General features: G+C 42.6%; 1 protein-coding gene and 1 long non-coding RNA gene across 4 annotated transcripts in view; one reads left to right on the plus strand and one right to left on the minus strand.

The window, feature by feature from the left end:
* Positions 1 to 24,916, minus strand: part of col23a1a (collagen type XXIII alpha 1 chain a) — a 127,265-nt gene that overhangs the window by 89,362 nt on the left and 12,987 nt on the right. The window lies entirely within an intron of this gene.
* LOC120441877 lies at positions 19,941 to 21,237 on the plus strand. Its single transcript, XR_005614348.1, has 3 exons — positions 19,941 to 20,077; positions 20,347 to 20,464; positions 20,559 to 21,237. It is a non-coding gene; the product is annotated as an uncharacterized LOC120441877 (long non-coding RNA).

Consider the following 24,916-nt stretch of genomic DNA (forward strand, 5'->3'; position numbering starts at 1 on the left):
AGTGAACCATGCAATACGACTTCAAGGAAGAGTATTCAAAGTAAAAAAACAAAACAAAACTATGATTTGATCTATCATGTTTCTTTAAGTGAAAGTTTGAAATCTTGTTACCTCTCTTTGCCCTTTACGCAAGTCTCCTATTCGACACGGTTGCATACTTTATTGAGCTGTATTTCCTCTGGGCTTACCGCTGTCTGAGTCCGACTCATGGACACAAACATACACACGCACAAAAGCGAGGACAGTCAAACATGACAGCTTTAAGTGTAGGAGAAAACAAACACAAGGATGTAAATATTTGTGCCTTTCTTTTTTTTGGCTCATTAATATCAGTATTGGGACCTAATATTAGGTAGTTCTGAGGATAAGGATTTGTGTATAAAAGAGATTTTTAAAACTTAATCCACATTTAATGAATTAAATGGCTGTTTAATTTTATTTGGAATATGTGCTATCAAAGGCCAACTGATAACAGACAGCTAACAGCACTCTGCTGCTTTTTCTCTCTGCTGCTCAATACATGCTGTTCTCATTATGGCTACTTTAAGGGGAGGCTCTGGGGTGACTACACACACACACACACACACGCACACGCACACGCACGACTCTTCTCCGCTTTAACATGCACCTCAGTCGATCTGATGTGGATGAATTGCTACTTTTTACGTTGTAAAGTGATATAAAGTGATTCCTAAAATTATGTTTCAGATGAATCGCTTTGTTGACTACACAGTGGGGGTTTTTTGGTGGGGGGTGTAACAAAGGTTTTTCATGGGAGAAGAGATGAAAGCGATACACTGCAGAGGAGCCCCGTGGTTGCGGTGGTCCTGTGGCGACTGGCGTCCTGCACAGCCCACTCACTGTAACTCCTGTAACTCGATGATTATTAAATCCCACAAAGTAAATGAAGACATTCTCTTGGGGTCTTTCGCTGTCGTGGCTGATATTTTAGGAACGTTTGCGTTATTCACGCTAATGCAACTTAAATTGACCTGCTGCGTCCACAATCAGCACACTGATTGTGATTTAAGACTCCGAGTTAAATTTCTCTTTGCCTGATTGTAAATTGTCTCATACAGCTTTATCCACACATTTTGCTACTTTTGCCTCTTTTTTCTTTTCCACATCTCCTCCCCTTCTTTTCCTCTTCTTTCGCTCTTGCACAACCTCCATTGCTACATACAAAAGAATATACCGTACCCTGACATTAAACATTACTGTGCCTGCGCTGACTGCGGAGCGAACTGATGAAGTGATGGATTCCTCTCTCCGTCTGAACAATAGGGATTGGCCAAAAGCCCGACAGAGATCTTTATCACTTATCTCTTCCCTCTCCCCAGAGGGTTAAAACAACACAGATCAGCATGTGGTCTGTTTTTGTTCTGCAGTGTCCAGGTTAGACACAGCGGGGGATCTAGTGGTGAGCAGATCACTCAGATAACATTAGCCATTAGCTCATGGATGGTCAGTCATAACCTGTGAAGAGGAAAAAAAAAAAAATCCCTTCACTAACAGGAGCAAACATGTGTGCCTTGCAGAGCCTGCAGTCTATTAAAATAAAAAACACGACCAATAAATCGCTATCATCTTTTCCCGGCCCCCCGCGAGCATTGTATAAATAGGTGACCCTGCACAGCCCGACTTAGTGTTGGTAAGGTAATTAGACATAAAATGTGGGGGGAGGAGCGGACGACAAAAGAGAGAGTCTCTGTGAAACACACTGGTTTTATTACATAGTCTGTTAGGGGTGGAAAGAGGGCTGAAACTTGTGTTGAGTGAGCGTCTGGTTATTGATGCCTCGAGGACTCACCATGCTGGTACATTCAGTGAAAAAAGGACTGCACATGTGAAGTGCAGATGAATAACAGAAGCCTCTCTCCTTCTCAAAAACCCCTTTTATCCCATGCTAGAATCTCTGAATCGTCTATTTGTCACATTGCCCATATTCTCTTTCTTTTTTCTTTTTTCCATATCTCTACAATTGTTTTCGTCTGGACTTTTCCGTCTTCCCAGAGTCAGCTGTCGCTCTTATCACAGAGTGATGTGCTGGGTCACACATCTGGCATCCCCTGGCATGGAAGTCCCCTGCCCAGCCTCCACCACCATCCCCAACATTTTTTTTAATGGGGCTGACTGGATCGAGATCTTTCGTTGGCCTTCGTTGGTGCCTCCTGAAAAAAACCAAACTGATGCAGGACCAAAACAATGAGGGGAGGTCTGTCTTTCATCTCCGGGACGAGCGGGGGTTCCACATGGTCCTGCTCACGGTCCTCTCAGCACTAAACTGCACCACAGCATTTATCAATTATCAATTAATCAGCAGTAAACACGATTACCTCTGCTCACACGCTGATGACTGATGGGATTTCCAGAGAAACAAATAAATAAATAAATAAACATGACTGTTCACGATGGATGTCATTGGTTTCTTTTTTCTTCCCTGACATCCTTTCTTTTCGTTACCATCCTTTTCCTCTTATCCATCCAGCACCCGGTTGGTGGGTCACCCCCCCAAAAAACAAAACAAAACAGAAAAAAACGGGGCTGAATGAAAAAGAGCTGCAAAGCAGTTTGTCTGCTTGTTGTAACAATGCTAAGACCCAAATCTAACTGAGCCAGCGGAAGGCCACTAATCTCCCTATAGAGACACCCTGTGGGTCCAGCATAGCAGACTAGAATCACTGAGTGCCACATAGCGAAGCCTGACCATGGACATGCACAAGCTGTACTATAATGCACTGAAATTCTCAAAGGCAAATTTTGATTTTTACCACAGTTGTTTGGATTGCATCTACAAACCCAATTCCAGAAATGTTGGGACAGAGTATAAAATGTAATTAAAAACAGAAAACAATGATCTGCAAATCCCATAAACCCATATTTTACTTACAATAGAAATTAGAAAACAAAAAAAAAAAAAACAGTTAAACAGCTACATTTTATTATATTGTTGAAAATATTTAAATAGATGGCAGAAACATGTCTCAGAAAAGTTGAGACAGGGGTAAGAAAAGACTGGAAAACCAAGTGGTTTTAGAAGGAAACAACTGGAGGAATATGCAAATAATTAGGTTAATTTGTGACAGGCCAGTATCATGACTGGGTCTAAAAAGAGCAAAGTGAAGTGAAGATGGACAGAGGTTTCATCGATCTGCAAAAAACTCAGTCTAAAAATGTGAAATAATTTCAGAATAATGTTCCTCAATGACTTTGACCACCTCATCGTCTACAGTGTAGAGGAGGGGTGGGCAACTCCAGGCCTCGAGGGCCGGTGTCCCTGCAGGTTTTAGATGTGTCCTTGAACCAACACAGCTGATTTAAATGGCTAAATTAGCTCCTCAACATGTCCTGAAGTTCTCCAGAGGCCTGGTAACGAACTAATCATGTGATTCAGGTGTGTTGACCCAAGGTGAGATCTAAAACCTGCAGGACACCGGCCCTCGAGGCCTGGAATTGCCCACCCCTGGTGTAGAGTATCATCAGTAGAATCAGTAAATCTGAAGAAATCTCTGTGTGCAAGGAACAAGGCCCGTGATCTTCAGACATGTTTACACAGGGTTAAAAATGGCCCCATTTCAACTTTTCTGAGAGATTTTGCTGCCATCAAATTGAAAATGAGTTTTATAAGATTTACATATCATTGCATTCTGTTTTGATTTACATTTTACACAGCGTCCCAACTTTTTCAGAACTGGGGTTCTCACTCTGTTTATCATTTTTATGCTCTAACCATAAAGCAGTCAGTATATTTTACTGTATCACAAAAGGGTTAATAATTTTGTCAATCAGTCCTCTAAAACAGAAACATCTGAACTATGAAATGAACCAGTGTGGCTTTGATTACACTGCTTTAACCTTTCTCTGCTGTGGGTGTGTGCCTGTCAGTGTGCTGGTCTCGTGAGAAAGACTGTCTTTTAGCGTGAGCTAAAAAGTGTGTGTATTTATGCGTGTCTGTCATCATTCACCAACAAGCAGATAAAAACTGAAATGCTTAAAGGGCAGCCAAGCTCTCTAGATTTATATTTCGCAATATGAAGAAACAGAAATGAAAGAGACTGAAGGTACGAGAATAGCCAAACCTGGGCGGCTGACCCTGAAACGGATTAAAGTAAAATATTATTGTGGACTGATGGAGCCGCAAGGATTCACAGTGACACGAGGAAGCACCTTAACTGCTGCTTTTCTTCATGTGGACAGCGGTTCCTTGAATTAGAGGGCTTTGTTGCTCATTTGTCACAGACTGTATGTGCGTGATTACCGCTCCAACAGCTGGGTCCATTAGAGCAAAAGGCGATGTTTGCATCTTCCACCCAGTATCGTCATCCACTCATCCTCACCTAACACGGCACATCCCCATCCATTTATTTTCAGTGAGCATTTTAGGATCAGAAGGGACAAGGTTGAATAAACAGCAGCATTTAAACACTGGGCAGAAAAATCAACATTCAAACATGTAGTCTCCTATAGAAGGAAAGGAAGGCCTCTAATTTTGAGTAATCCTGAAGGGCAGAGTGCTACAAAGCATCTGCTTCCTGAAACAAGACAGATGTTAGACATCACTAAGAAACGTGATGTGGATCTAATACTGCATATTAAAGGATGCGCATGATATATAGGACAGGATCTGGGCATGTCACTGTATCAAAAGTATATGGCATATACTTATTCAGAACATAAATACATGTTACACTTACTGGTTCTTAAAGAAACTGATTGGTTCTGACTGCAGCTGTGCTTCCCAAGAACGTCTGCTGGATGGAGGAAAACCAGTCGCTGTTGAGCAACTGCTCTGCAGTGACCTCTGCTTCACCTTTTCTTCTTTCATATTTCATTTTATAGTTCTTTTCTTGGACTTTTAAGAGCTTAAAGCAAAGAAGGGGATGCGTGCTCTGGGGCCAGAGAAGACCATTAGGCTATCACAAAGGTATTCTGTGGAGGGACAGCAGGAAGTTCTCCTCTAGGTCAACCTTTGATCGAACTTTTAATTATTATAATTGCATGTAATTTCATGTAAGCAAAGAAATATTCAGATTGCATGTTTAAAATGTCTTGTAATTTTTTTTTTTTTCAGATTTTTACCACCCATACAGGAGAGGATGTTGCTGTGGTGTTAAACTCCCCAATACCAAACCAAACTGTTCATCTTCTGGTCCTTGGACCAGCATAACGATCGCTTTATATTCTGTCAATGGGTTGTGTGTGGTCAGTATTTTCTGCTGCTGTTGGTGGCACAGCACCAAACATTTTCTGCTGCTTCAGGCACCATACATATAGTAGTAGTCTGGTCAAAAACCACCTCATTTTTCTTTTCCACACTGGAACAAAAAAGGCCACAGTCACAAATCTCTTTCAGTGGCCCACAAGGGAAAAATTCTTGCACTTTCAAACGCTCATGTAAATAAACGTGGACAGGGAAGCTGCGCTCCAAATTTCCAGTGGCAGCTTTTGATTTATTTTAAACTTTTACTGAAATTTAGAGGGCATTTTTAGAAACTGTGTGACCGTGACGAACACGCAAAACATGCCCACAGATCTCAAGCACAAAAGCTCTCTAAACTCTCCAGATCTGTGTGAGCCATCCTTGCCTCCAGACACAGTCCACAGTGTGGATGCAGACTCCCTATAAAAACCCACTAAACCATTCCAATCTTTTATATTCCGTCTTCTACAATTACACATTTAGCTTACTGATAACTTCATTGCAAAGATTTTGAGCTGAAGAGACTGTTTGCAGTACAAGAGCTGGTTTAGTTTCACAATAGACCCTTCCTGTCTTGCCATAACAAACCTCTGGCTATTGTCTCTGTGTGGTGCCCAATCAGATGTGTGTGCATTTGTGTGAGTACCTATGTGTTTTAAAAAAAAAAGGAAAAGGGAAAAAAAAAAGAAAGAAACATGCTGGGTGCACTGACCGAGAGAAATCAGCCATGTCGTGGCGCTGCGGCCCTCCGCTGCCACCCTGCCATCGTGCCCTCAGGCTCGCTCAGGTTCCCAGGGGCCCAATCAAAACCTAGAGTCACCCAGCGACCTTCTAACCCCAGCTGTAAGCGCTCTGATTAAGACCTCATCAACACGATGTGGTCACTGCAGCTGCGCGCTCGTGTACACAAGCCCCGCTTTGTCCACCTTCAACGCACACACGTATGCGTGCAAAGCACAAGGGTGCACAACACACTGACCCACAATCACCGGGAGGTGAAGACTTAGTAACCTTTAACTTCTGTGACTACCTTTGTAATCTCCCCTCCTCCCTCTCTTGCTGTGTATGCATTTGATTGTGTGTGTGTGTTTGAGCACAGGGCAGTGAGGTGTGAGGAGCAGGAAATGAGCATCCAGATAACACTAAGCCCAGAATGATAGCCATTCAGCACAACAGCGTGTGTTAGCATTGTGCGCGCCTGCAGGACGGATGATGTCAGGTCAGTTGGACGGGACTAAGATGGCAGGAGGCAGGAAGAATATAAGACCTGGTTTTCAAACAAGTGGATGCGACTTGAAAGTGCAGCTTAACCCCCTGCAACGCTCATCTGACTCTAAAGCCTTGCTTTTGTATTCCTGTGATAAAATTATCCTCATAAGGCAGTGTGCTGGCATATAACTTCCACAGCTCTGAACCAGAAATCAAGAGAAATGGGGATGCAAGCAGCTACTACTTAGGTCTAGATTCCAAAGAAGATATTTTTAAACTCCTTCAAGATACGAGCTGAAAAGTGAATCTCTGAAAAGTACTCGGAAATAGCAGAGATAACTTCAGAAATCAAACACCCTCCCACTCAAAAGTGTTATCTTAAACTTTTATTGCGAGCAGCGATCAACAAACTATGGGTCACATGTGCATGGGTGAAAGTCATGGTGAGGGATGAGGCTGTGGGAGTGGAATGAGGGTCAGCGTGATGCTCCAACCAAAACAAAAGTTGCTCCTCTGAGGATACTGCCAGCTATTCAGCACAAAGTATTCATAAATTTGCATCCTATTTAAGTTTGTGACCGAGACACCAAGTCTCCCAAGTCATATTCATGCAGACAGCAGATTGTGCAAGCACACATACTGGCACGATTGCATCTCCACACACATGCAAACACACTCGATTTAATGAGAGTCCAAAAACCAAAGAGAAGGGAAAACAATGGAATATTTGAAAATTATCCCAGACTGCTGCTGGGCTTTCACAGCGGGAAGTGGTGCTGCAGTTTTATTAATTGTGACTGAATCTCATCCGCTGGGCCACCAAACCATCAGCACTTCCATTGGCTGTCCAGCACAGAGACATCAGCTCTATAGACCCGCTCAGATGTTTTCATAAGGTTTGTCCTCACAGTCCACTCATATGGACACAGACCTGATTTCAAGGCGTGTCTGTTTACACATTTAAAACACATTTAAATCATGAATTAAATCGTGTAAATCGTGACTTCTTAACCTTCCAGAAATTAAATCCTAACATAACTGGTTTATATTAAAGGTCTGATACTAAACACCAAATAATATAAAGATCAACAGGTGTCAAACTGTAGAACCGGCCTCAACCACCCACAGCATGGATGATATCACCCTATGACAGCTGGGATAGGTGTCATAGGGTGGGCTCCATCTCAGGGTCCTCCAGCTCCACCCTGAATTGGATGAGCTGAAGAACATGGATGGTTGGATGGTTATCCTCTGATGTCAGGGGAAAAATACGGAACAAAACTAAGCTTATGAGAGGGAAAATAAACACGAACAGCATTCATTTATGCCATCAAACTGGCCTTTATTTCACTAAAATTCAACCAAGATACTTTTTACTGCAGATGGAATAACTCAAAATTGTGAGAACCACTGACATACGTAAAACAGGAAGTCTAAAATATAAAAAGGGTACAGAGGTCGCCATATGTAGCAGTGAAGGGGCCCTATAGGGGACTATTACCCCATACTCAGAGTGGGGGAAAAATGTTGTTCAGGTGGACCCTCCATGTGGATTATGATGTCATCTTTTTCCCTGCCTGTTAGTAGCGTGACATTTCATTACTTGCTAACTTCATCTCATCTCATGTAACTCGAACACCAGTGCATACAATGATCCACAGCCAACCCCCCTGCAGGAGGACATTTACCTTTCAAATCCACTGTCCATCTGTTAGTTTGGAGAAACAAACTACACAGCAAAAAGAAAAAAGCACTAAGAGATCATTTTCTAAAACAGGAACCATGTGCTGTTTGTTAGAAGACTCAAACAGTGGAAGACCTTTAATGGAAGTGGGTGTGGAGAGGAGCATGATTTTATCTGTGCTATTCACCGTGGCTAACATGGCCAGACTGCGGAGGTCCATACGGTTATTTATAGGTCTTTTCCCTTCCAATACTAGGCAATAAATACAATTGATTATCCCATAACAGCTGAAGATGGTGATCGCCTAAAGGTTGGCTGAATGGGAAGCAAAGACTTGGACCAGAAAAATGAAAGAGAGGCTTTCTTCCCAAAATCAAAAGCTTCTATTTAATGGCCTGGGGTAGGACACTTATCAAACTTTCAAGAGCCACCCAGTGGTGAATACAAAAAGCCAGTGTAGCAGGACAAAATTTCCGATGTGCTTTCTGATGCATTTAACCCATGAATCACATATTTTATTCAGCTGCTGGGGATCACTTTCACTTTCACATATGAGCTTTCTGAGGAAAATTGGATTAATTTGCCATCGAATGCAAAAAAAAAAATACACAAAAATCAAACCTTTAGAAAAATATTTGATGTACTTGAAAAACAGTAAATAGATCATCCCATATATTTCATCTAAACCTCATTTTCCTAATCTCTACCCATGCAATGACATGAGTGACTGCTGACTCATGAAGTATTCTCTAGAAAGGGCACTGAGCATTTGTATATGTGTGTGAGCAATAGTGCCTCTAGGAAATCAAATGTGTGTGTTAGCTAAGATTGTATAATTCAGTTCTGCCACTAAAAACAGAGCAGACACAAACATTTATAATATCCCATGTGTTTAGGATGAACAGGATCTGTACACAGTTTAGACATCATTCCAGTCCCAGCATCATTCCCACAACAGTATAAAGCTAGAAGACCACAGAGGAAGATTAAGTATTGCCAGAAGTCTCTCTTAAGCCAATTGGGTCAATTCTGTTGCCTTTCGTAGGGGGTGTTTGATTCTGTTTTTTGTCCCTTTCGTGTTTGTTTTGTACACATTGGCTCTGTGGTGAAGTTAGGCAAAGTTTAAAGCTCTGTGATGATCAATCACGGCGCTGGATACCATCGGTGCTAATGCTGACATGGCGTGAGAACATTGCTGCAGTAATCTCTCACCTTTGACCAGCAATTAGTGCATACACTCCCATGAGAGGCTTGGTAGATGACCGAACCGGCAACCCTCAGATAAGAGATGTGCTTATCCAATTTAGAAACCAATGAGTTAAGAGCTTTAAACTGGGGAAAATGTAAATTAGCAGCACCAAACTTCACCAGAATTGGCCTAAGCTAAGGATTGAGGAGTTGGTTGTTATGCTTGCATGCCTTTGGTTCCTCGTTCATCAGGCTAAAAAAATGTATTTACTATTCATCAATGAATTACAAATGCAAATTACACAGCTCTGCCTTACTTTCTATAAAACCCACAAGATTCTCACCATACGTTTTAGATGATCTCAACACATTCAGGCAATTTGAGCTAAACCAGAGTCAATCAGTGTGTTTCTGCTTCTGCATTGCCACTGGATGACAGAGCTGCCCTCTCTTAAATTGGCTGTGGACATGTTGAAGTGGATGGAAATAAAACCGCGGATATACACTGGGCATTTTTTGGCATCTAGATTTCCATGATGGAGATAAAATATCAAAACGCTAAAAGCAAACTGTAAATGTAACTGAGACATGAGGTTTCAATAGCAGCTCATTACCTGGCCAGAACCACAGACTACCAAAGGACTTCCATCTGAAACAGAAAGAGCGTGTTTCTACCAAACCCTATCGCATACAGACATCTACACCGACCTCCAAAACATGTCTCATCTAACACAGCAGCCAAAGCTCCACATCATCACGTCCAAGTGAAGTGCGTCTTCTAAAGTCAGCCGGTCTTTGGAAGGTGAGCCCTTGCTAATGCATGTATGCTGGTGCGGCTGATGTTGAGGGGGAACTACAAGGACTGGTTTGTAGGAACACTTCAACAGGAAGGCGACAACAGCTCGTCAAGCTTGTGAGGTTACTTAAAAGCTAACTAAGTTTAAAACCACACACACTTCCTATATTTCCCAGCAAACCATCTGACATGTCGGGAAATGGGAGGAAACAGTGCGCCTGCTTCTGTCTGATTCAACAAATAACACCTGTCAAGCTGCTTTATAAACATATTCATCTGGTCGAAAACTTATATCGACATGAAAAGTTACAGTGTTATACAGAGATGTGTATTTTAGGCAACAAGGCACTGCAACAAAGAGCTAGTCCAGTGCTCCCATATGACTTCGGAATTCAGTGTTTTGCACTCAATAAGCCTCATTTGGCTGCTCTGCTATTCACAAGGTGTTGCCTGTAGATGAATCTACAGCTGTATTTGTATTTCTGCTTAAGTTAAGGATATCTGTGACTGTTTAACCTGTGATAAAAAAAAAAAGTTATGTTGTAAGATTAAAGATGCTTTTGGATAGAGAGACCAGGTTTCAGTCACTAAGCTAACCTTGGACATGTGCAGAACGTTGATAGTGGAAATGCTAGACAAAGGATGTTGAATACAGAGCTGGCAGGCAGGACGAAAAGAGAAAGACCACAGATAAGATTCATGGTTGTAGTGACAGAGGACGTGCAGAGGGCTGGTGTACCAGAGGAGGATGCTAGGGAGAGTGTGAGATGGAGGCAGATGTTCTGCTGTGCCAACCCCTAAAGAAGAAGACACCAAGCTAACCTTATCTGCTTCCACTAACGTGTTTCTAAACCTCCATGAAATTCAGAAAACACTCCCTGGTGCCCTGTCTGGCAGCTGGACTGTAACAAGATTAAACTAAAATCCATCACACCACTGGCTTGATTCGGACCAATCAGTGTCCATGGAGGAGCTAATGAGACCCATGGCCCTGGTTTAAACTGTACAGTGATAGATGCCGCCTTCAATCACCTTCTCCTTTTTGAAAGTGACTGCCGTTTTCCAAACAGCTTTCCAAACAGCTTTCCAAACAAGCGCTCCTCAGATGTTTCTGTGTAATGAACCATCTGGCTCGGCAGGTTACGTTCCCTCTTGGTGGTAAATCCGCTGCCTGTTTTCCATCTAAGAAAACATAGGTTCGTTACTCGATAGCATCGCAATAAATCAGCACATTTGGACTGCATAATGATTCTCGTTCTAAGCCAAATGCATGGGAACTATCCTTAGGCCAACATCTGTGATAAGAAAACATCAAATACGTCAACAGAATCAAAGAACTATAATAAAGATAACCAAAGAACTATCAAGACAAGGACTTTACCCTCAAGAAGGAATAAGTTCTGACCCAACTCTCCATCTCCCTGCTAATAATTACATGCACATTTTTCCTACCATCTTTATGCAAATAGCTTTTATCTCAAAAGTCAATTTCCTGCCAACCAGGAAACGCTCGTCTGCTGAGAGATTTGACTTTTACTGCGCAAGGGAGCCAGGACAGGAGGTAATTAGCCTAACTTGCTGAAAAGGAAAGATAGAGACACGAGTTTGACGATATGACTAACAGACTGTGAAGCCATTTACATTCCCTTGTTTTGTCCTGCTTCCGGAGTTTAACCCAACTCAGATTGGATCTTCTTGAAAAATAACACTTTTATTACACCCTTTAAAACTCTCATTACTCTGGTAAAGAGACTACAGAGGGCGCCATCTGAGACAGAAGGCACCCACTTCAGCAGCTGGTCCCCAGAGCTTGCAGGACTTCAACTGGGGGTCATCCTACAGCAGAGGGCCAAATGCTACAAGCCCTGCACCAATCAGTCATGAGGGAGTACAAGCATGCATGCACATCTGTATGCTCCACTCTCATCTCAGGCTTGTTTTCACACACACGCACGCACATAGTAGTACACATGCAGTCTAATTAGTCACACCTGCCATCCAGTGCCGCCCTGAACTGAGACCAGACCATAAAGGAAAAGCGTATATGACACCAATTATAATATGAGCTAATGACCCCCGCAGTTTAAATTTCATGGTAAATAAACAACTCGTCCAACTCTGTGTACCTTTCTGTAGCATAATGGGGATTTTCTGCCTCGAGCTCCATGAAAGATTAATGGGCAGCACGTCAGCTATTTTGGACATTCGGAAAACAAACCTCTTAATTGTGCCGCTCAGAAAGTTTTCCTGTTTGATTGTCATGTTTTCAGTCGAGTGTTTCATTTATAGGTGTGGGAGCGCATGTTTGAAGGTGTTGTTTGCTCTCATGCGTGCAGACACACTTTCAGATCATCAGCAACAGACGGCAGTAGCTGCAGTTCCCATGTTTTGATTTGCACAGCAATAGCAGCTCCCTCTCTTATTACCCCCCGTTGCCATCTGTGTTGAGATCCCACGAGGAGCTCGACCCAATCTCTCTTCATCTTCCTCATTCGTGACCTCTGACATGCCCTGCGACCTCTCGGTGTCTCTCTGGGGTTGTTCTCCGTGGACCCGGACCAGTTCTTCATCACTTATCACGCATCAGGAAGCCCGGCTTGTTTGATACAGAGCAGCTTGGGCTTGCCCACTCGGGCAGCTCTTTGGGGAAAATAAAGATAGACTGAAGGGTGTGTTGTGTTGCTGTGTACCAAGCGTTCTCTTTTCCTTGATTTACCAAACTTTTATCTGGAATAATCTACTGCTCTTACAACAAGTCCTGAGGTTGAACAAAAAGAAACTGGGCCTCAACGTACTCAATAGCAGTGGTCATTTAAGGCAAGAAATGACTAAACTTCCATCAGTTCGAACACAACTGCACCTTTAGTGTAAACTAAAGCCTCTCTGTAATGCGCTTATATAAGAGAGTCAAAGCGTCTACTTTTCACTCAGTCACGCCACACCAGCTAGGCGTTGGCCATCACTGATCTCACGCTCTACTAAAGTCTCCTCACAAGAGGGTCAGCTGGCCCGATGAGGAGGAAACGTCTTATTCTGTCAAACAAGGCTGAGTGTTATCGGTAGATTGCATCAGTACTTGTCACAGAAGAGAGAGTGTAGCAACTTTTTGCTTCCATTTCTCAATAGCGGCGGTCAAGCCAAAGCGTTGTTTCGAGTGCCGCTTCTGTCTGAATGTGTTTGTGACTGGGGTAATTTGTGTTGCCCAGAAGAAAACTAGTATTTCCACTTTGGCTGTTGAACTTTTCATTGAGGCCAACTCAACACGAGCCAATAAAGACAGACACAGAGGCGCAACAGTCATATAAAAAGAAAAGAAGAATGAGCTCTAAGCCTTAAGATTTAAGTGATCATAAAGGATCATGATCTACATTACGTTCCCATTAAAAAGGACTTGGAATGACAGCCTTTCATTTATATCCTGCTAACCCAATAAGTGAGGTCTTATAAACATTGCACTATGGGGATCCAACCTCTCATTTCTTCACACTTGTATGCATAAAACCCGCACATGAATCTCTCGCAGTGCATGAACACCTTGCCTGCCTGTGTGGCGGCTCCCTGGAGCCAGATGTGGGGTCAAGTTATTGAGAAGATGATGAGAACTGGCAGCCATCTGTCTTCACACCATAATATCGCCGTTTCCTTCGCTCAAGAAATACAAGTGGCGTATTTTTGTTTGACTGTTCGCCACAGAGCGGACGCATTCCTCTTTCCTAGCATCAAGCGCTAGCTTGTCAAAGGCAAGGGCAAGAAATGGAAGAGGTTAAAGCTCCCAGAAGACCTGAGGATAATGGGACATCCACAAGCACAGACGCAAATGAGGACAGATAGAGGGCAGCGTGGACACCAGGTGAAGATGGAGGGGAGAGGGGAGAAGATGGGGAAAGGGTCAGGATCAGGGTCAGGGCAGGAGAGAGCAGGAGGCCCAATGGGAGTTAAAGCGGGGTAAGGGTTGAGCCGGGAGCAGAGAGCACGAGGGGGCCCTTTGGTGGAGGGAGAGAAAAGGGTGAAGGGGTTGGCACACTTCAGACAGCACAAGGGAGCCATTGGGGCAGAGGGCCACATACTCCTACCAGTACTTCAAACACATTCCACCATGCCTGCAGAAACATCACAATCTGAATACTTGAAAACTCCTACAAACAGGACAATGCACAAAAAAATCCCCTGAAAGCTTAAAGATCACAGGGGTACTGATACCGCATGAAAAACTGAAAAAAACCCTAACAAACGACTTCATACTGTGCATATAATACACTGATGTAAGAGTCCAGAACAAAACGTGGGAAGATTCTATGAGCCAAAAAAGATGTCACACACACAGTCTGTATTTATAAATCATCTATTAAAAGCACTCGTACACATTTTCCTTTTTGGCAGCTGACAGATTCATTTGAAGTCCCATCTGGAGCAGGAGGAGTGTTTACACACAAACATCTGCCCATCGAACAGAAAGTACACAGATCTAACCTCGCAGCCAAGCCAGCCGGCACACACCACTTCTGTTCATTAATACAGAGAAAATGTAAACTGCGGTCCTATAGGCAGCGACGGAAACGGAGCAGAGTCCTTAAACGAATGGCTTTTAAATCCTTTTTTTTAGCTCCTCGCAAATGACAAACATATGGCAAAGACAAACATGCACATGCGGACAAAGACACCATGCAAAAACACACACGGGGCAACACGGAGGCAGGACAACACACACAAACAAAGCAAACAACAACAAATACAGAGAGTGAGAGCTGTTAGCGTGTGGCACACAGACGTTTTTATAGTGTGTGCGTCTGCGTGTTTGTTTGTGCACTTGTATTACTCATGCTGTAGAGACATAAATCTGTTTATGTAATCTCAATAATTTGACTTTGGTTTTGCTGACAACGATCAAGTTGCAATACTATAAATCCTTATAATTCAGGGTGAAGATCTGGCTTAAGGTTACAGTAAGGGTTGAGTCAAGCCAGGAAGTGAGTGCAGTGTCCTACAGAGTCGCACAAAAAGGACTCTGTTCGCGTCCGTGTGCATTCTAATACTTTACGCGTCCACAGATAAATGTGTTTTTTTAGGCTCTGCTGGAGCTGGAAGAGCTGGAACTAATGACAGTTCTAATCACAGCGATAGGGATCAGCGAGCGACTGCACGCCAAACACACTCTGTACAATTTACTGCAACGTGCCAATGATTTGGGATTTCCTTAGAAAACTTTTGTTTTGAGGTCCGATCTATGATCAGTATCCTGTCAGTCGCATGAAAAAAAAACAAAAAAAAAAAACAAAACACAAAAACCAAGGAAAAGACAAGCCTGACAAATTGCATACCTTACGCAATGCCAGTATATTCCGTGACTATTTCTAGACAGAAATTGCGGGTGTCTCTTGTTTAAATTCCCTAGCCTGACTATGCTAGCTGGGGAATTCTAGCATTTCTACCGAAGATGTAAATCTCTAAAAAACACAAATATTTAGTTTCATTTTTGGAAAGTCATTTTCTTCAACTTTTTGGTAGTACAGTTGGAGCAAGTAAACTTTAAACTGTATGTACTAGGGGAGGTGTGTAAGGCCAACGGGCCTGAATTAGCAATAAATTAGTAATAACAGACATTTAAATGACAAATCTTACTGTTTTTTCCAAATATTTCATAATTATAGAAATGTCTTCCTCATTTTCAGTTGGATCCGCAGTAAAAAACAAAATCAAATCAAAAAAGTTTTTATAGTTACAGTACAGTCTAACTTTTCATTTTATAATTTAACACTTATTTCAACCCAAATACTCATACTGATAGATTTCTTTCACTTACTAGAGCATCATTTCTTCATTATCAGCTTATCCCAGCTGTGACAGGGCAGAAGGCTGTGAGGAAACAGTGCTAGCCACCTCAAAACTGTGCTGCTCCAAACCTAAAGTTCCACTGTGAAAAATAGAAAACACTTCATAGATTTTTTAAAAACACTGTAAACCTTTCAACATGGGGTCTACGGGGACTGACTTGCATTTGGGTTGAGTCTCAAGTGGCCATTCGAGGAACTGCAGTTTTCTATATTTTCATGCTGGCACTATTTTTTTCATTAGCATAATTTGATTGCATCTGTCCATCTCCAAACCAACAATTTGATTTGGCTCACAGACAATACTTATATGCAGATCTAAATCAGTCATCATTTGGTATAAAAAAGAAGCAGAATATCTAACAGAATGCTTTTTTAATGTAAAACTTCAGAGACCGCTCGTATCCCTCCACTCTCTGTATCCAGTGGATTACAGCGGCTTTTTGCAGAATCAGAATAAAAGAAATCCTCATGGTTTATTTTGTCATTGAGAATATTCTGTCACCAGCAGTGGGTGACACAGTGGGGAAGATTCCTGAGGTTTTAAATGGAATTTGGAAAAAAGGGAATTGTTGACGCGGGACTTCATAAAATCTGGGACTACAAACCACACTGAGTGGCATTTCAGTGATTTTTCCACTGGCTCTCCTTCTAAACAATGACAGCAAAGTCCTGTCAGCACTGAGGTTATTTCAAGAACCGAGTTTTTGATATCTAACCATCAATTTGAATGACAAAGTTAATCTGCATTCATCCTCTGCTGTTCCACCACCGTCCCAGTTCATTTGCATCCCGCCTTTGAAATTTACATCTGACTGTTTGAGATTTCACATTGTTGTCCCGTTTTAAAATGTCAGTGAATCTGATCTGTGAACTGTCCAATGGAACCAGCCTCGAGGCTCAATGTGTGTGTGTGCGCGTTTGTGTGTGTGAAGGCAAAGAGAAGCAGAGCAACACAAACCTCCCCGAGGGAAGTGAAGCATTTAGAGCTACATTGGAGGGAGGCGATGCCCGGCCACACACAGACTGAGCCCACATTCCGCCTAACCAGAACAATTATTCCCATAATGGGCAAGTTTAACTTTATTAGAAGTTGTGCAGTCAGCAGCACGGTACCGAGCCAACAACAATGACAGTGACATTAAACTGCCTGAGAGGTTATCCAGCTTCAACATCTGACCTTCAAATCCTCCACGGCCCGTCCCAGTGTAACATAACCAGCTCGGCACTTTTTCAGATGAGTGGTTCAGACAAGAATAGCTTGTGCGACTGTGTGTGTGTGTGTGTGTGTGTGTGTGTGCGCGCGCACACGCGCATGCTTAAGGTTATGGTCACATACAAATGTGCTTTTGTATATGAGGACTATAGTGAGCCTAAAATATGCAGAGTTCCTTCCAGTGGCTTTGTTTCACGGGTCCTTGATAAGCAAGAGTTTGTTATCTTTCTGGCTGTCAGCCTGAATGTTTATCGATTTGTCTGAAAAAAAAAGAAGAAGAAGAAAAAGAAAACTTGGAAAAGGTGACTCTGTCCTTCCCACCTTACACCCACTGACATCCGATGAATGTTAATGTGGGCAGAAGGCTTAGCATACCTGTCTCTATATGATGAACGAGAAGCCTGTGAGACAATGATGGCAGATGAGTTGAGGATCCAGTCCCAGAGCTGGGCTGGGATGGCTGGGTGTTTTTAGGGAGGGGACGATGGGAATGCGAGTAACTCGGGCTCACAGTTAACCTGACACCACCATCACCAGACCAGCGGGACAATAACGGGCCAAAGCATTCCACACTTTTCTAAACATGGCCTTCACTCCTCTGGTGCAAGACACTCCAGAGCTTTAATGCTCCTGAAAGCGATCTCTGTGCCACATTTACTCCTTTGCTGGCTTCTCTCTTTGTCTTTTTCTGGGTTGTCTGTACAAAAAAAACAAACACCAAAACCCTGCAGCTTCCACTTTGCACGAGCAACTAATCAATCAGGAAGCGGTACACCCCAACAGGTCTGATAAGAACGTGATGGATGCTAAACACAAAACCTAGATTTACCATGCATAGGGGTATCACAGAGACAAATTACCATAACACAGCTCCTTTAAATGCCCTGAGAAGATTGTAGCTGTCTATTTTTCCACTCTGTAACTGCTTTGAACTTTTTTTGCTGACTATTCGACTATAAGGGGTTAGCACAACACAACAAAAGAGACCAAAATGTCAAAGAAATAAATATTTGACTTAATTAGACTATAAACATCTGCTCTCAATTTCATACCCCAAATTCGGCGTCCAAGGCCAATCTTGATTCCCTGAGATATTTTCCAATTAGCGGTTCACAGACAGACAAATATAGAGTGAGAATTTTAATGAAAACTTGAATTAGTTCTGCCTTAAACCCCAAACACAGGAGGCTTCATGCCCTACAAGCTCGGTATGATGAGGCTCTTTGCGACTGCACGGCACGGAAAATCTATTAGTGCATTTAGGTCGACTGGAGTATTGCTGTTGTTTATACAGTGCACCTTATACACTTTTCAAGGACGCTCGCTTATTCCCCCACATTTCCCACTTATCTCTCTTGCACACATGGGTCACTGTGAAGGGCACCCAGCATTCCCAACATTCCCACTGGTGCCTGGCATCAGTGAAGACTTGCCAGATCCTCTCTTTGCAGACCCCTCCAACACCTACAGCCCCACATTCACCACAGCCTGATGCTTCACTCAAAGTGTTACCATCATGTGGATGGGCCTTTTTTCTCTTTGCCCAGTTTATTCATTTGAATTAGCTGCATGATAACAGAAGATACTGTAGCAATACTAATCGTACTCTACAACAGGACTAGGTTTTGGTCCTACTTGCTAACCTATTTATGAAAATCAACAATGAAAAGCCAGATGTTTGTTTATTTCTACACAGAACTGTCATGGTGGAAGGAGAAGAGTGTGAAACAGATCCTAAAAAGTACCATTTTCAGCAGGTCATTGATGTAGTAATACCTCAGTTTTTATATCTAATTTTTTTTTTAAAACTGTCATTCGCTTAATGACTTTTTACAGTTACTGCTTGAAGTAATCAATTTTTATAATTTTTATTATAGAAAAGCAAAATAAACTGCTTTGTCTATGAGAAGTTGTCGGTAAGTTCAGGTACGAATTTCATTTTTCCTTCAAAAAATTCCCAGCAGAGTTCAGAACTGATCCCAAGATTATTTTAAACAACTTTTTTGAGCTCTCATTTTTTCATTATTAGTTACGAACTGGTGTCATTCGAGCAGTGACTGTCTATCCGTTTATTCAGTATAAAACAGCCCGACAAGCAGCAGGAGTCTCAGACTGTTTGGAAAGTGCTCAGCTATGAAGTATATTTTTCTTCTTCTTCTGCTGGCAGGGCAAGTTCTCATTAGCATAACTCAAATATAGCATATACAGACTGAGAAAACATTGGATATACAAGATTTGCTGAATGATGTGTTGGCAGAATGAGAGAAGAAGGGAAATAAATTCGAAAAATGTCTTCATAAGCCTCTTAGGCTTTAAGTGTTGATGAACTGTTGATGTGTGAGCTTCCCCCACGCGGGGCATCTCCTTCCTATATCTGCTGTCCTTTTTTGGTCCTTTATGAATGCTTCAACAATGCCATCCACCCTCCACACCTGTCGAGGGTCACGACCCCCCGATTCCTCTCATGATTGGCCTCCTCGGTCTCTGGACAAGCTGCCTTCATTTCAGACCTTTGTTTATCCATACATCCCACTGATGCATCTATTACCAGCCATCTCTGGTGATGATCTCCTTCTCATCTCCATGTCTGGATTGGATCATCAGCGTGCTAACTTTACACCAACTGTACATCATGCTCCTGCCCGCCGTCTGACAGTAGTAAGACACATGGTTACTGAAAGCCTAAATTTAAAACTGCTGCTCTGATGCCCAGAGCAAGTGGCTTCATTAAAAACTATCAGAGGAATTTCGAGAGGGCTACTTGGTGTGCTAATAGGATAACACCAGAGTGTTTGGTGACACATGTGGGCTATAAGGGGCGAAAGAGAAACCACGTTCAGGGGATTTGTGGACACAAAATACCCTGGGGAGCAATAGAATGATAGCCGTAGAGGAAATGAGTGGAAAAAAGAGATGCTTCCTAAGACACTGAGGTCTGTTGGGGTCAGAGGATGGGGTAAGTGAATGGAAAAGAACGAGCCCCGCTCTCTAAATAGTAAATGTGGATTAAAGTGAAAATCAAATCATCTTTAGTATTTGGTTTAAACTCGCCTGGGGCATCTACTGGTTGTGGTTTTTCTGCAAAGAACGGCACAATTTCATTCTGTACTGCCACAAATATTAAAAACATCTCTTTTTACAGATGACCATAACCTGTCATTATTTGCCTTTTCAACCCTATTAAGCAACCACAGACATTTTTGAATATTATCTTTCTATCTGCAGACGGACTGAGTAAGAAAGTGGCAGACGAGACGAGTCGGGGGAATGATGGAGAAACGGCGAGGAAGCAGTAAAGAGAGAGGAAAACTGGAAGGAAGAGTGGAAGGAAAGATCAAATCAGGTCAGATTATGGTTAACGGCACATTGAGGATCATGTTCAATAGCGGTCTTTGACTTTTACTGTCCCCCCTTTTACACCCCTGTCACCAACACAGGCAATGCAGCAAATGGCTTTGACATCTGCATTCCCACTTAGGGGACAGCCGAGCAGCAGAGAGGAGATGAGAGTAGAGGCGAAACAGAGCAAAGGAGAGATTGGCAACGTAAAACATAAAACAACAAAGCGAACAGGCAGGAGATCAGTTACAAAATGACCCCCAATGAGAATCCCACCTCTCCCCGTCTGGTTGCAGGTGTGTGTGGAGTCAAGTTAATGTGCTGGCAAAATCATTACAACATTATACAGTTAAAGTCCTCTGCAGTGGAAACATCTTGACTGAATCATGACCAAAAAGGAAAGAAAAAAAAACCCAAAGCAGCAATCAAATGACAACTGAGATCCTGTGGATTGAAAGTGACAGCAGTGGTTTGGCTAAATCCCACTCTGCCTAAGCCAGTCAAGCAAAGGGTTTGAAAAACCAACAAGAACCAAGGCTGAAGGAGGACTCTGACTCTTAAAATGGGATTAGGCTCGAGATCGCTTTAACCCTCGATATAAAAGCATTAAAAAAAGCTGTTAAAAGCATGAGAATGTGGTCAGAGCAGGAAGATTTTGTGTAGAGACATGATGTTCAGTTATGTTAATTACAGCAGCACTGAAAACCAAAAGAGATTGGTTTTTTTTTTTATTAACTATTTTATTAACTATCGAAGATAAAAAATGGCGGTACACTGCAAAATGAAAACATCAAGTCCATAATTTTACATGCTGGGATATCAATGATATACTGGAAATGCTTTGAGGTAAATTTTGTTATTAACTGGAAAATACACTAACAACTTGTCACTCTGTAAAACTCTGTAAAACTGTAGGGAAAAACAGTCAGCCTCACGGTGTGAAACTAAGACCTGAAACACTGAAAAACCAACAGATTTAACACATCAGATTATTTTAGATTTCTCTCAACTCGGAAATACGGTAACCTGACAATGACATCTGGATTTCTGACTTCCTGTTGCACATGTAAGCACAGTGAACACAGGGGTCCTTGTGTCACATTTCTTTCCTTATTGATAAATCTTATAGTTAGGGCAGGATCACGTGACCCTGAATCCTCCCACAGTCACACTGCAATATGCCTAGTTCATGGGGCATTCCCACGACGCATGTGTTTCTACAGGGCTTTTAATCATTAGTTATTATAAATCTCTGGGTCTCATCCACAGCGTATATTTGCCCCGTCTCTCTCCCCTCACCCCCAGCTGGTCGTGGCACATGGCTGCCCCTCCCTGAGCCTGGTTCTGCCGCTTTCTTCCTGTTTACAGGGAGTTTCTCCTTCCCACTGTCACCAGATGTTTGCTCAAAGGCAGTCATGTGATTGTTGGGGTTTCTCTGTGTTATTGTAGGGTCTTTATCATACAATACAAAACACCTTGAGGTGACTGTTGTTGTGATTTGGCACTATAAAAATAAAACTGAATTGAACTGTATTCATGCTGTGTGTATTATTGTTGCCAAACCGCTGTTTTTGGTTTGGCAGCTTATGAAGACTTGAGTTCTTCATCCAGTTATAATAGTGCATCCCCACAGGAGGCACCTTCTTCAAGCAACACACACAAAAAAAAAAATAAAAAAAAATATCACCCATGAGCCACAAATTGCGTTCGGTCTGTATGTTTACCATTATCACTAACTTAGTTTGGTGTAATAGTGTGCTAACATCTGCAAATTTGCACTACACAGACAAAACAGCTGCACCAAATTTTGTGAAAAGACATCCAATAGTTGTTGAGACGTTTTACTCAAAGCCACAAACTTCCCGGTGGCATGAAGAAAACTGGAAGATCACCAAAGTCATTAGGATCCAGCAGGTGATCCGCCAGTTACTGAATAATTGTAGTCCGGTCCACACAGCTAAGCTAGCATGTTACTTATGGTTCCATCATCATTAAGACAACACAATTCATGGGTTTTGTTTGCCTTTGCACTCTTCTGACAGCAATACATGATAATCTACGTCATGTCTTATGTTCCAGACATTTAAAATGATATTCTAGACGTCTCCCATTCTTACTCAATTGAGGAGGCCCTGTTGTTCATTATGACAGCCAGCTGCAGGTTCTTTTGTTGAGGGCGCGAGTTACTGAAGCTTTTCCTGGAGCTGTCTGCAGTGTGTGAGCGTGCCTCCATAGGCAGAGGTAGAGTCGTACTATGCACACATGGGCTGCACTTGCAGACACCCCCCACCAAAAAAAAGCACCTAATTGGAGACAGGAACATCAGCCTACCTTAAGTGTGCACATATGTCCGTTTATGTCAGCGTGTGAAAGAGACGTGAATGAAAAACAATGAAGACTTTTTAAAAATTCACTTTGAAGAAGAACCCTGCTCAGCCTGTCTGCCCAATGTCCCTTCGGTGTTACCGCAACACCATACCACAAAGCACAAAAGTGACACCGCAGTACATAAGACTAAAGAGCCCAATACCACATGTACAATCACAACCAGGAGGAGAGAAGGGCATCGTGTGGGTCTCCAGCATGAAGGATTTTTTTGTGAATTCAAACATAAAATATCAGAATTAGCTGAAGAGGAGAAAGAGGGACAAACGATGGCTGGGATGAGGGGAAAGAGAACAAATGATGGTTTCACTTCACGTCCCTCAAGGGAAAAATAGGAAAACTGGGATTGGGAGAGACGACATTCTCCTGCTTCTTTCTATGGCTCCTGCTTCTTTGTTTTGTCACTGTTTTTGAGTGTGTCCTAGGGTAGAGTGGAGCTGAAAATCCATCAAGGGTTTGTTGGATTGTATCCAAAATGTACGTGTGTTTCCATCAAACGCACATATGGCAACATGGCTTTGCATGTATGTGTATCTGTTTTTATTGGCATGTAAGCCCTGCCTTTGTGTACACATCCATATACCTGTGCATGTGGGCCCCTGCGTCGAAACATATTTGTTTGCTCTCTGGAAGCAGGTTCAATGTTCTCCTCGGGGGCCCTTTTGTTTCATGTCATGAGGATCCAAAAACAGTTTGGCTAACTCAATTCAGCTCCAACTTCAACATCAACCACAGCCGAGTCCAGTATCTGTGCCAGAGGCAGGATACTGGACTGAGGGGGCCAGGTCAGTGTATGTGTGGGAGACTGAGTGAATGATGACTGATGGTTGGCAGACCCACATAACCCAACAGACAGAAAGACTGACAGATAGATGAATGGACAACTTCAGGACCAAACGCCAAGTCATCTGATCTGTTTTGTTAGGAAAGGCTCCCTTGACCCCCCTCAAGCAGCCTGATCAGATCCTTCGTGGAACCCTGACAGCCCTCCAGTTCTTCTGCTCCTCCTCCTTCACCCCTCCACCCTACAGAGACAAACAACCCTTATCTTCATCCTTCTTCTTGCATGGATGTCTGCACAGTAAAGGTGGTAGATTCAGACCAAAAGCTGAGAGATGATTGGCTTAAAGTATCCTTTACATGTGTTTTAGGTGTTTTGAACTGTGAGCTCCACTTCTAACTTAAATCTCAGCACTCAGAAGAATTTATAGGGATCAGTTCCCTCCTGGTAAAGTATAAAACAAGTAATGTTTAAATCATACCTGGCCTCCATGAAAGTCTATGGGAGTAACCCTTGAAGCTCTTCTCTGAACTGAGCAGTTTCTGTCACATTTCAGGCCTCCTTATAGAACAAAATGTCTGGGTGTACATCACACGTCATTAAGGGTGCTCTCTGCATATGCAGCTACCCTCGGAAATGCCTGGAAACTATTCTGATGCTTGTCAAACCACAGCTTTGACACATACTAAGGTGACAAAACTCGTCATTTAGGGTGCAGGGGAGGTCGTCAAATGTCATCTTTATGGGGAAAAGAGTTCAGATATAGTTTTCACATACAATTTTGTGATAACTACTATATTTATGCTTTTGTCAGACATTCATCTGTCAGAACCTTTAAACATTTACAAACATGTTATAACTGTAGTTTATTCTCCCCTAATTTAAACACTCCCCCCACCCAGAGCCATGGTGAGAGAGGTTTGCGGGGGTGCTGATGATGGCGTTCAGCTCCCAGAGATAACACTGGGTGTTTTTAGTGGAGGTAGATTAAAAGGTGGAGGAGTGACCGAGCATCCTGTTTGCCCTTGTTTAGGTTTTGAAGCTTACTGAAGGAGGATTGTGGGGCTCCACTGTTACTAAAAGGTGAAGAGGTTGCAAGGTTAGAGGCTAAGGATTATTACTGGACGCAAGATCCCGGATAAACTAAACGCCTGATGTGTGCTGAGGGCCAGCAGCGAATTTCTATAACTGAACCTAAGACTGTGTTCAGTTTAATTTAGGTTATTAGATCCCCAAAGTCTGGCTTCTATTAATATTAAAAGATAAGATCTTGGTGTGGCGTGTGATCTG

The sequence above is a fragment of the Oreochromis aureus genome, linkage group 2, assembly GCF_013358895.1.
Source record: "Oreochromis aureus strain Israel breed Guangdong linkage group 2, ZZ_aureus, whole genome shotgun sequence".
Classification (NCBI taxonomy): Eukaryota; Metazoa; Chordata; class Actinopteri; order Cichliformes; family Cichlidae; genus Oreochromis; species Oreochromis aureus.